This window comes from Aulonocara stuartgranti (genome assembly GCF_965226115.1).
Source record: "Aulonocara stuartgranti genome assembly, chromosome: 3".
Classification (NCBI taxonomy): domain Eukaryota; kingdom Metazoa; phylum Chordata; class Actinopteri; order Cichliformes; family Cichlidae; genus Aulonocara; species Aulonocara stuartgranti.
Window position 1 is genome coordinate 48,359,850 of NC_138941.1, and position 13,001 is coordinate 48,372,850.

General features: G+C 40.9%; 1 long non-coding RNA gene across 1 annotated transcript; it reads left to right on the forward strand.

The window, feature by feature from the left end:
• The first annotated feature begins 9,106 nt into the window (after window positions 1–9,106).
• On the forward strand, window positions 9,107–12,685 carry LOC309704068. The gene is made up of 3 exons (XR_014276141.1): window positions 9,107–9,188; window positions 11,926–12,137; window positions 12,439–12,685. It is a non-coding gene; the product is annotated as an uncharacterized lncRNA (long non-coding RNA).
• The last annotated feature ends 316 nt before the right edge of the window (window positions 12,686–13,001 follow it).

Sequence of the window (13,001 nt, forward strand, 5' to 3'; positions counted from 1 at the left end):
TCAGTCTCATCAATCAGATTGCCAGATAGAGAAGCATGATTCGTCAGTCCAGAGAACATGTTTCCACTGCTCTAGTGGCTGGTGGAGGTGTGCTTTACTCCACTGCATCCAACATTTTGCATTGTTGCTGATGTAAGCCTGGTATACATGGAAACTAATTCCATGAAGGTTTCTACACACTGTTCTTGAGCTAATGTGAAGGCCACATGAAGTTTGGAGGTCTGTAGCAACTGACTCTGTAGAAATTTGGCGACCTCTGTGCACTATGCGCCTCAGCTCTGTTCTATTACCACTAACAGCTGACTGTGAAATGTTTAGTCATATTGCACAGGAATTCACTGGAACAGGAAGTCACTGAGCTCCTGAGAGCGACCCATTCTTCTTGTAGAAGCAGTCTGCATACCTAGGTGATGGATTTTATAGACATGTGAACATGGAAGTGATTGGAACACCTGAATTCAATGATTTGAATGAGTGAGTGAATACATTTGGCAGTATAGTGTATATATACACTCTCACTGATTAACTATGGTTAACTATTCCTTAGAAAGATACACCACAACTAGATGTTTTTAGTTTGTGGCATATTTCTGGCTAGATGTTTGACCGGTCATCTTGACAGAATTGGTAGAGGGCTGTAGAAACCACAATTTTGTAAGTAGGGGAACTCACATTTATTTGCACCCTTTCGCATACAAAACACATAATATTCTTTGAAACTGTCCCACTAACTGAGGTGAGTGTTTCCACAGATATTAAAGCCTGAATAAGTCCCTGGAGTCTTTTCAGGCATCTACACCTCTTGCTGCCACTTAAAGCTCTAAACGGAAGCAACAACAGGTTGGTAGCCTTGTTCTTTAAAACATGAGAACGTGATGTAGTAAAAATTCATAAACCCTGGTTGGACATGAGGGGAGGTCTGACACTTTTCTGCCATCATTAGAGGAGATAGCTGTGAGGAATGCAGCAGCATACAGTCAGTCATAAACTCCGAGGAATCCTTTAGTTTATACAATGTATGCACACATGATATTCAGCAGTGAGGCACTTTTACTGCTGACTACAGATGTGATACATTTAGCTCCTCTACTAATGCTTTTTGAACACCCACACTCTAAACTCTAAGCCTTCCCAATTATTTCTGAACCATAAACAACATGTTGTTAAACTTATTTTGAGTTTTTAGCTTTATATCCACAGCTTCTCTTGGAAGAAACCACAAAAAACTCTGTTTTTATTCCTTTTACTCCAGACTTTATATGCTGTACTTAGCTCCAGGGTAAGTTGCTCATATGGAAGCTAGGGGGCAGCACAGCACAGAAGCAACTGCAACATGCACTTCAACAAGTTCTGTGGTGGAGCCTTCAAGGGAACAGTGGTGCTAAGATGAAGCAGATTTTTAGCTTTCACTGAGTCCCCCTGCTTCAGGGGGTGTAACAAAATTTATTGCCCAACATGGCTGCACGCCTCTGCAGAGTAAATGTCATTGTTCAGAGGTTTTAATCTGATAATGAGCTGATTATCCCTGTTTTTCCATGATCACTCTTTCTTTGGAGCTTGCCAGATTTATATAAAATATTTTGAAAAGTTTCTCCTCAAAATGTCCAAAGCAAATTAAATCAACACAAAAAAAGACAAAGTAAAAATATGGTTGTATTTTGTTCCTGATTTGAGGCTTAAAAACACATATGTGTGCTTTAGGGTTCTGAACATTCAGCCAAAGACTATTGTAACAACTGTTTGCATAATAAAGTTACAGCACTCTGTCATAATCACTCGCTCTCTGAACCTGGAGACCAAGACAAGTCAGTCCAGATGTGAAGTTCCCATCAGCCAGATGAACCCTCTGACCCCAGCTCTCGTTTAAACAAGTGCTGCTGTAATGCCCCATAAAAACTTTTGTTATTTTTTTAAAATGCTGACAGAACAAAAACAATATCTGAGAAAACTCTTTCTGCTACTTGGCTCAGTCATCTTGGACATGGTTTAGTTGTCATTGCAAAACCCAAATATGGAAGGAATTGCTGCTGGATACGAAATGTTTCAGAGCTCCAGGGGAAATCTAGTGAAAAGGACATTGGGAGTTTTCATTTTTCTGCCATAGAGTTCTCATTTTCACGTTTAGTAACATTTAAAAACGAGAACACTACATAGGCCTGCCTACTGAGCACTAGCTCATGATAGCTCAGAATCCATCCATCCATCCATTCGCTTCCGTTTATCCTTTTCAGGGTCGCGGGGGGTGCTGGAGCCTATCCCAGCTGTCATAGGGCGAAAGGCAGGGTACACCCTGGACAGGTCGCCAGTCTGTCGCAGGGCCAACACATAGGGACAGACAACCATTCACACTCACATTCACTCGCACATTCACTCAGCTCAGAATATAAACCACAAACATGTTCAGCTTATAAGTTCCTTTTGATTTCGTGTGTTTTACCCCAAAGCAAAAATATTTACTTTCATATAATTTAACACTGAAATGTAAGTAATTCAACCTTACCTACACTCACTGGTCACTTTGTTAGGTACACCTGTTAGCACAAACGTCTATTCAATCACATGGCAAAAACTCAGTAGACATTCTGAAGATGACCTGTTGAAGTTCAAGCTGAACATCAGAATGAAGAATAAATTTGACAACTATACCATTTTGAAAGTGGCGTGGTAGTATGCGACAGATGGGCTGATCTCCTGTGAGTTTCCAATGCAACATCTCAAAAAGAGAAAATATCCAGTGAGTGTCAGTTCTCTGAGGAATATCCCTTGTTGATGCCGGAGGTCAGAGGAGAGCGCAGACTGCGCAGACATTAACACAAATAACCACTCATTACAACAAAGGTATGCAGAAGAGCATCTCTGACGAGAAGCAAATAGGCTACAGCAGCAGAAGACCACACAGGACCCCTCCTGTTAGCTAAGAACAGGAAACTGAGGCTACAATTCACATGGGCTCACTAAAATTGAACAATACTAGATATTGCCTGGCCTAATGAGTCTCGGTTTTTCTGCTGTGATGTTCAGATAGCAGAGTCAGAATTTGGTGTAAACAACTTGAAAGCATGGCTCCATCCTGCCTTATATAAACCATTCTAATAAAGTGTCCTGAGTGTAAATGTTTAGAATAATAAAAGTGCCTCATTTTAAGCCATTAACCATCTGTGATGCTCAGATGACAAGCTGTTAGTTAACAATTGTGCCAATAAACTAAATCAAAATGTGACTATTACACTTATGTAAAGAACTTGCAAAATAGCAAAAGTTTGTTTTTTCACTTTTTTTTTTCAATTTTAATTTCAAAATATCAGATCACAACCTCACTTTTGATTAACTTCCTTACAGAGCAACAATAAGTTATTTCCTTTCAAGAAGTCATTAGGTCATTGACCTAAAAATATAGAACTAGAATCTCTGTGAGATATAATACAGGCTTTCCAACTAGCTTAACTGTTTTCACTATAGGGGGCTGTGTCTCCCATAGAGTTCATTTTGCGTTTACTGATGCAAGTCTACAGCAGAGTTCAGCCACAGGTGACTCTACCTTCCAAGTAATCACCTTATGTGCAGGTGTTGACAGTCTCTCCCATAAGCAACTCTTTGAATTGATCATGAGCTCCTTTTGTGAATGGCACTTATCTTTATGAAATGACCACTTAGCATCCACTGATGGAGGGCCCCTTCATTCTCAAGACTGACCGGCACCACTGCGTGTAGGAGGCGGAGGGATTTGGTGGACAGGAGGGGGTTCAACGAGGCCTCAAGCGGGACAAAACAAGTCTTCACATTCCATCAGTGGTGACAGCAGCTGTATACAGGCCTCTCAGGTGACATAACTCTGCGTCTCAAGGCCATGTTGCATATAAGTGGCCATGATTAGACAGCTGAAGTAGATGGGATTTTAAAACAACTCTTGTGGACTCATTGTCACAGTTGGAGACTAATTGGTTAGTTTGAGGTACAAAGTCTTCCTAGCTAAGCTTAAACAAAACACACACAAAAATGTGGCATTGGCCCATTGACCCACACCAACACCCACCATATGAGTTTCTGTAATTAAACAAATGAGCAGATACTTCTTGGACACCTTGTTAGTACAATTAACTCCATCCATCTACCCACGAATCTGTCCATCCATCCTCTTAAACACTTATCATATCCCAACTATCATAAGCCAAAAGGCAGGGTGACCACATAGTAAGGCCCTAGTCACATAGGCCCAGAGATTGGTCAGTTTTTAAATCACAAATTATCTGTGATTAACCACATTTTTAAAAAGCCAAGTTTAGTTTCACTAATCACACCTGATTAATGCCACACCTGATGAATCAAGAAATCACCAAGGCAGAACCGGTCTGATAAAAATGAGACGACCTAAAAGGTCAATCACTCATTCAGGAGTGAAAAAAGAACCCAAAACACCACCTAAAGAACCGAAGTCCTCGCTTGCCTCAGTCAAGGTCAGAGTTTGTGATTTAGCAATAAGAAAGAGACTGGACAAAAATGGCATGGAGTAGGATAGATTCACAGTTTAAGTTGTCATAGAAAAGTATACAGGTAAGAAATAAACCACCTTGGGGTGGGGGTAACACCCAGGGTTATCCTCGATGTCCAACCTCAATAAGACAAAATCCACCTTCTTAGTTCAGGCCCACTGGACTCTTCCAACGCTGATGCCTAAAACATTGTGTTTCAACATCTCTGTTAACATCTAGCCAAATACAGTTGGATGTGTGTTAAATACAGTAGATATATCTTTCCAAGCAAACAGTTTTAAAGGATATTTACCCCAGGATAATAGGTCTATATTCCTTGGCAATATCACACCCTGTTAATGTTGCTGCAAGCTAGCATACTTTGTGAATACCTCCACACTGTTCCTCAACATTTCCTGCACTTGCAGGGCATAGCCTAACATGAAAAGTACTATCTGATGGCTTGAGTTAAAAACAATATCTTTTCCACCAGGCATTATTGGTATTCACCAACCAGTTGAAGAGTTGTTGCTAGAGGTTTCTGGAGGTTGCTGGCTGTTGCTAGGTTGCAAAAAAGATATACAAGGCTGCACCAAAAGCCACCTTTAGGCGTTAGCAGATTGGCACAATCACCCAAGTTTGCATGATGATTTGTTTACAAAGAGGGAGACCCTTCACCTTCAAAGTCAAAATCACACATTTGTGAAATATGTTGATTGCAGAGGGAAGTCACAGCTTTTACTCTGAAGGCAAATGGACGTTTGTCATGGATCGTCAATGACCACCCTGGAGTGCTGTACTCTCCACAATCACCAGGGCGGCGTCTGTGTTCCTGTGGTTCACCAGACCTCCACCCACACCACACCTGCGGCTCATCAGCAGCTGATGAAGCTAAACAGGATTTAAGGTCTTGTTGGAGTGCTGTTCCTCGCTGGAGTGTTATACTTACCTGTGTTAGTTACCCCCGCGCTTTCACTTGTGTATTTTCCCATGGTCCTTTGTGCTCTATTAACGCCTTTCTCCATCTCCTTGTTTACACCTCCCTGGACCTGACCTGAAAGAGTGTGAGTGAGTGTGGTCATGGTGTTGGATTGGACTGCCCCGGACCTTCCCCTGGACCCCCTTTTCCCTATCACTGTATATATGTACATAATATCACTGGTGTGTAAATAAACCTCTGTCTGAGTGCACAGTTGGAGTCCTGCTTTTGAGTCCAGCCTCAGCATCCTTGACAATGTTGTTGCTGGTTCCTGGCTCCTGAGGTGTAAGCAGAAGCTCCATGATCCTCCTGAGCAAGAAGTTTGAGAATCCAGGGCAGCAGTTCTTATGCATTCGAATAAATGTGGTTTGAATGGCTGGTACCTGCAGCAACTGGTTAAATAAGTGAACTTCAATGTGAAGCTTGAAATGTGCATACAGTCGACCACCGCCTATTCACAGCTTCACCTATTCACAGATTTTTTCAGAGCATATCTAACATTATTCACAAATTATTTGCATTTTATTTTCTCTACTAAATACACTGTTTATGATAAAAACTGATTTACTCATTTTGAAATATTAATTTAAATATAACAAAATATAAATACAATTTTTTTTTCTTGAAAATGTAAATCATCTGAAAGTCATATTTGTTTCATCTGTATTACAGGCAGTGAGTAAAACAGTCATTTTTAGCCACAGATGGACATTTGTACTGTGATTAAACTAAAAAGCAGATGTTCAAGAACAAGATTCATTACTGTTTCATTACTTTGGTTTAAAGGCACTCAGTCTTACATTAGCTTGTGTTGAAATACCATTCAGTGCTTTTCTTTTCTGCTTCTTCCTTTTTTTTTTTTGCTTGTCTGCCTTCAGTCAGTTGAAAAATGTGACTTATCTGATGCAGGCTGCAATTTGAACACACATCAAGGGAGGAATGATGACAGCAGGTCAGAAAAATCAGAGGGACTAAAGGAGGACTCTGCCACCCAGTAAAAAACGCACATCACAGCGTCACGCTCTGCGACACAGAACTTCAGAGACTCCCCTCTTTCTTGAAGGATGTGTTTGATAAGCCCATAAGCGGCATGATTCACCCTCCCACTCCTCTCTGTCTTCCACCTCAGCCTGTTTATCCTGAAGAGACAGCCAGAGGCCTAACAACTTAATTACCTTGCTGGAAGAGGTCACGTTTATTAGTGGTAAACTCCCCAAACTAGCAACCAACCACATGCTTAGGGATTAACCCAAATTTGAGTTGTTTTCCATAAAACAGGATCACTGCTTCTGTTGTAACACTCGACTTTCTCTGGCTTTTGAAGCCATATCACACCATCAGATAGTGTCCAGGAGGAGGTTAGCCCAAGTGGTCCTCGAGCTAAGACACACACAAAGTTGGAGTGGTTGCTGTTTATTTGTCATGGCAACGAGGGGATGTCCAAAAACTCTTTGTAATCTCACTCTTAGCTTGAAAACACAGACAGCGCACCAACATGAATCACCAGCTGATAGACCTTTGGGATAAGACATGTTGGAGCTTAGACTGTTCAGGCCAATATTTTACTCAATTACGTCAGGCCACATGTAAGTATTTGTTATGATCTTTGAGTTTCTAGTTATAATCTTGATCATTTTATGTTATAATGTAATATGCTGTGCTCCATAAGTTAATCCTGCGTTGTTAGCCTTTTGTGTTGTTGTAAAGTGTTGATAGATGTCGTAAAAGGGGTGTGTATTTTGCCCGCATGTGGGGGAGAGGAAAGGTTAGGCAAGTAAGCAGGATGTGGAGCAACAGTTTTTCTGACCGTGGCTGTTTAATGTTGTTTTCGTTGTAACATAAAGGGAATGTAAGTGGAGCTCCCACCAGAAGCATTTGTTTGTATTTTTCGGTTTGAATAGAGAATAAATGTTTTGCCCTTTTTATCTTCACCTCGTTTTTGCTACCGAAAGGCAGACAAGCAATTCAACAAGAGCACGAGTCAGAAATTTTACGTCCTGCACAAGCGGCAAAGAAGTACCGAAGGTTGCCGCTACAAGACTGAACCGACTTTAGCTAGAGAACTAAAGCTTTAACTGTCCCCTGCATGGTTTTGTTTTTTTATATAATAAAATTAAAGAAAAATCCAGACCAGGATGACGTAGAAGCAATATTGCATGGTCTTTGCAAATTTGATCCTAAATGAGCTCTCTCTGCATTATCGATATTTTACCATGTTTATCAAACATGTGCAACTAGGAGAAAGTAGACAACATATACTATAAAAGTGAGAAGCATTCACTTTAGCTGGACTGGAGTTCCAGAAGTGCTTTCACTATTTCTTTGTATTTACTCAGATTGTGTAAGGTAACTTTTCCTCCCAGTGTTTCATGCAGAAAACTGGTTAATACCAATTTAACAAGACTCTATAGTTTTGGGAGTTTTTATATCCAATTTTATCATATATATGTACAGTTGTTGTCAGAAATTTACATTCACTCATCCCCACTAATATTTGTTTAAATGTCCTTTAGCAAGTTGCTCCTCAACCAGTTGGTTTTTGGTAGCCATCACCAGGTGTACCAAACGCAGCTTTTTTTTTGGCCCATCATCCGTGTAATAGGTGTTATGGATCAATGAAGTTTTGAAGAACTCCATCCAGGGTGAAGATTTTGAAAGCTCAGTTTCTGCATTTACATGCGGACTAGAAAAACAGACTAGAACCCTTTTTCATCAGAGTATAGCCAGTTAGTTAGTTAAAGTTCTGGGATATTGATCTGGTAGCAGAGGGGGTTGTTAATTGGTTTCAGCTGCTTTGGTGGTTTTACAGGTGGAGGCCACTGACATATTTCTCTCTTCTCTCTCCTCTTGTTTTTTAACTACTTTTGCATTCGACTAGTGTCAGTGTCTCTACTGGTAGCATGAGGCGGGTGATACCTGGACCTTACAAAAGATCTTTCAAATCAGTAAGTGCAATTACCACAACGGTTGCTATATCTTTCAGCACCGTCTCAGGAGCATTGAGAAGACTCCAGAAGACAGGCAGGTACTCTAGCAGAGCTGGACAGGACCGTAAGAGGTCTTTAACCAATCAGAAGGACTGGCACCTGATTCTTTGTGCAAGGACGAACAAGAAAATAACATCGAGCAGGCCACTGGTGTGAATGTTTCTGAACACAATAATCAGAAACAACTTTATGAGGGTGACCTTAGGGCCTCTAGTGGGCCCTATGCTCAATGCCTGGTACTTGAAGACTGGTTGGTATTTACCACAGAACACCAGAATTGGCAGGTCCACTACTGGTGCCTTATGCTTTTCACAGATAAGAGCAGGTTCACCATGTGACAGATTTGAAAGGGTCTGGAGAAGCCGTGAAGAACTTTGTGCTGTCTGTAACATCATTCAACATGACTGGTTTGGCTTTGGGTCAGTGACGATCTGGGAGGCGTATCCATGGAGGGCCACACAGACCTGCATTTTATTAATTTCCTCTTACGTTGTATTTATTGTTTTATTGTTTTACATTGCTATTAAATGTTATATTGTTTTATATTTCCATTTCTTGTTTTGTAAAGCACTTTGTGATTTTTTTTATCTGTGAAATGCGCTATAATGTACTTTACTTTACTTTACTCTACAGGCTCGGCAACGGCACCCTGACTGCTATTAGATATCAAGATGAAATCCTTGGACCCATTGTCAGGACCCTACACTGTTGCAGTGGATCCTGGCTTCCTTGTGGTGCACAACAGTGCATGAGGTGAGAGTATGCAGGATAAAAGAATTCATACCATTTCTGATCTTGACTGCAAGCTCGCCTAAACTGAATTCAACAGAACACCTCTGAATGGTCCTGGGTGATGGTCACCTAGATCTGGACCAGGTTAATCCTCAGTAATGCCCTGGTCCAGATATAGGTGATCACCCCCCAGGACCATCCAACATTTCATTAGGAGCCTGCCCTGACATTGCCAAGCATGCATACAAACACATGGGCGCTAACCACTGAATGTCATTTTGAGTTGCCTCAGTGAAATTTCTACAAAATGGACCAATCTGCCGCATCACTTTATTCACTATGATTTTCAGGGTGTCTTTGAATTCAGCTCTCTGTAGTTTATCATTTTCACATCCACCATATGATGTAGCATCTGTTCATGCCTAACACTCCATGTCAATATAGCATGATGTAGCATGCGATCGTGGCTCAAGAGTTGGGTGTTTGCCTTGTAATCGGAAGGTTGCCGGTTCGAGCCCCGGCTTGGACAGTCTCGGTCGTTGTGTCCTTGGGCAAGACACTTCACCCGTTGCCTACTGGTGGTGGTCAGAGGGCCCGGTGGCGCCAGTGTCTGGCAGCCTTGCCTCTGTCAATGCGCCCCAGGATGGCTGTGGCTACAATGTAGCTTGCCATCACCAGTGTGTGAATGGGTGGATGACTGAATGTGTAAAGCGCTTTGGGGTCCTTAGGGACTAGTAAAGCGCTATATAAATACAGGCCATTTACCATTTTACACTGTTAAGATCTGACGTGCTTTCAAAGTGTTCCTTGAATTTTTTTGACCAGTGTATTTCTTCCTGTTTCAGTTTTCCATGTATGGACCATCTCTCTGCTCCTTGTCTGCCTTGTGTATGATCTCTATCTGGATTAAATTCTAGGTTTTAGATTGCACTTTGCCTCAGTGTGCTGTGTTTGGATCCTCTTCCACTATAACTGTTACACGGGCAGCCTAGCAGGAAACAGGGAAACAGAGATAAGAAAATCTCCCTACCACCGAGCCTGGTCTCATGCTAAAATGTGAGTCTGGAAATACATCCTTCAGAGCCCACGTTCTGAGCACATTCTAATTCTTAAACTTAACTCATCGTTTTCAGACATGAGCATTAGAAAAACTAAAAAAAAGAGCTAAAAATCTGAAGATTATACAGATACAGATATAATAATATTGTCAAGGTACCCTAATTTCCCCATTTAAATACATAGTTACCAACGTCTATTTTATGTGATTTAATTAACCAGCTTCCAACCTACACTGGATCGCTCTTGAGAGATTTTTTCTGATAAATTAGCCCTCTTAGCTTATCTTGAAAAATATGAAGGAGAGAGCTTTGGAAAACAAACTACTGATAAAGACACCATGTCACAGCTGGAATCCTTTTAAAAAGTTCAAAGGAAAGATGTGTATAGCCTCAACAAGCAGCGTTCTTCTGTTTACTAGCCTCTGTTGCTGCTGTTGGCCTTTAAATGTTCTGCTCAGTCTCCAGAAATGCTGCAGGAAGGGGGGACACGAGTGAGAAAAGTGGCAGGCTGGAAGAAGGGAAATGGGAGGCTAAATGGGTCACCCACTGGGAGCTCTGGCTAAAAATAGAGAACAGAGCTCAGATCCTGTTCGTGCATTAACTCTCTTTATTTTCCTTTAGCCAGAGAAGGAGGGAAGATGCCAAAACATTAGGGCTGGTGTGTAACACAAAAAGAGGCAGTGTATGACCTGTTTGTATATGAGTGTTCACATTTTAGTGTTGCAGAATCCAGTAGTTGCAGGATTCAATTATTTTTATGTTTCTATGATGTTAAAGTGGGTTTTCCTGCAGCCTAGTCCAGCAGGTGGTTATCAAGCATGCTGACTTCATCAGAAAAAGGATCATCGTTCTCAGGTTTCAGAGTATTATAGTTTAAACGCACTTCTTAACATTGGACTGAAAAGATTAACTATTCTCCTATCTCCTGTCTATGACTGATCCATATGTCGCAGTTTTCAAAAATCAGATTACATTTTGCTGATTTTGTTTGATATTCTCCACGTTCAGTTCGGCCTAATAGGGAGAGGCGGGAGAGGACGTGACTATGATACAATTTCATGGACTCAAGTCACAAATTATCAATAATTTTTTTTTTTAAAAACTGAAAAAAACCGAGATTTTAAGACTGGAAAAACAAGAGGTCGTACTGAGGATGGAGGCTATGTGACGACTCTGACAGAACCCTCTGAGTAAAACCCACTCGTAGATGGATCTGAGGTAGAGGTCTTCAGTCCTCATCATCACCTTCATGGTAGACTGAAGGCAAAGAGTTTGCCTCCTGAATACTATTCACTAATACGATTGACCATATACAATGAATCAATAAACATTTTTATGGAGGATTTTTATCCTCTAAAAACAGTGTAACCTTTTACAGCTAAATGACCTCAAAGGTCACTCATTCCTTCCTGTGATGTTGCTGTGCTGAATGTTTCCTATCTTGTCTTGTGATAAAAGCTGATTTATTTCATGTCTGGACAAACAAGCTGATTTTTGTGCTCTTGTCTCTTCTTTTATCTCTTGGACTTTGTCTTCTTTCAACAGCTGACGTGTTCCTCCCTGTTTTCCTGTCAGCCATTGCTGATATTTTTTTCTCTCTTCTCTAGTGCTCATTTTTATTGTGTTCCTCGTGTTTAGTTTTACTATCTACGCGCTGCTACTCTCTTTATAAATTGTCTACATTTTCTTTCTGGTTTCAGGATCTTGACTGTATCCCAGACATGACCTCAACCTCCTGCCGCCTCCTAAAGTTAACAGAAGGATGCAACATACACACACACTGATTAATGCATGGACAGCTGGTTTATGTCTTCGTAGCTCCTGTGGCTGATGGAGTGCTTTCCCACGGTGGTCAGCAGAACAAGAACCCCCAAATACATTTGGTTCTGTCGGGTGGGCGGATTAGATGTTGGTAAGCTGAGACTTTTTATCGTGGTCTGGTTGGTCTCTACATATTTGGGAAACAGTCACATTTGTGCAATTAGTCTGGATCCATTATTGTTTTTGATCATCTTATACTGAATGATTAAGGGGAGGAGGAAATATTTTAATGTGATGTAGGTAAATACACATGTGGTTGGTCTTTCACAGCTCTATGGAAAGCTGGGCAATTTTGAGTCAGCTCAGAATTTGAGTCTAATAACTTTGTCAGAAATTTCAGATATTAACCCCAAATTCAGACTTCTCAATAGCAGAACATGTTTTGTTTTCAGTGGCAGAAACAAGCTTCCATAGACATTGGATCCTCTCAAGAGGAAGTGGAAAGTGGAGGAAGTGGAGCCTGCTTTCACCACAACCTAACTGGGAGATTATGTATGGATGGAATGCATACATTATCCATCTATACATGCAACATGTGTATGTTGCATCCATCAGCTCAAAAGTTTAACTATTAGTCAAAATCGACAAATGCAGGACATGTGGAGAAGGGGGAGGACTTTATCATATACATTGACAACAGAATCACACAAGATAAGACTGGGTTCATTGACTGCAATGATTAGCATGGCTGGGATGACTCACCTTTGCCAAACTGAAATGTAGAAGCTGACATAAAGTAGTGTTCTCCCATAAACTGCATGTGCACATAGCCAGTGGCTGTTGACATCACTCATTAGCTTGTGGATGAAAGACTCAAGCGGATTGCTTTTACTCCTGCAATCTTATTTTTTGAAAACAGACATTATGAGCCAATGACAACATTCTCTCTTTCATTTTCTTGTCTCTAAATGGGACCATGAGGTGAAAAATTAACTTTATAGTGTATTTAATGAGA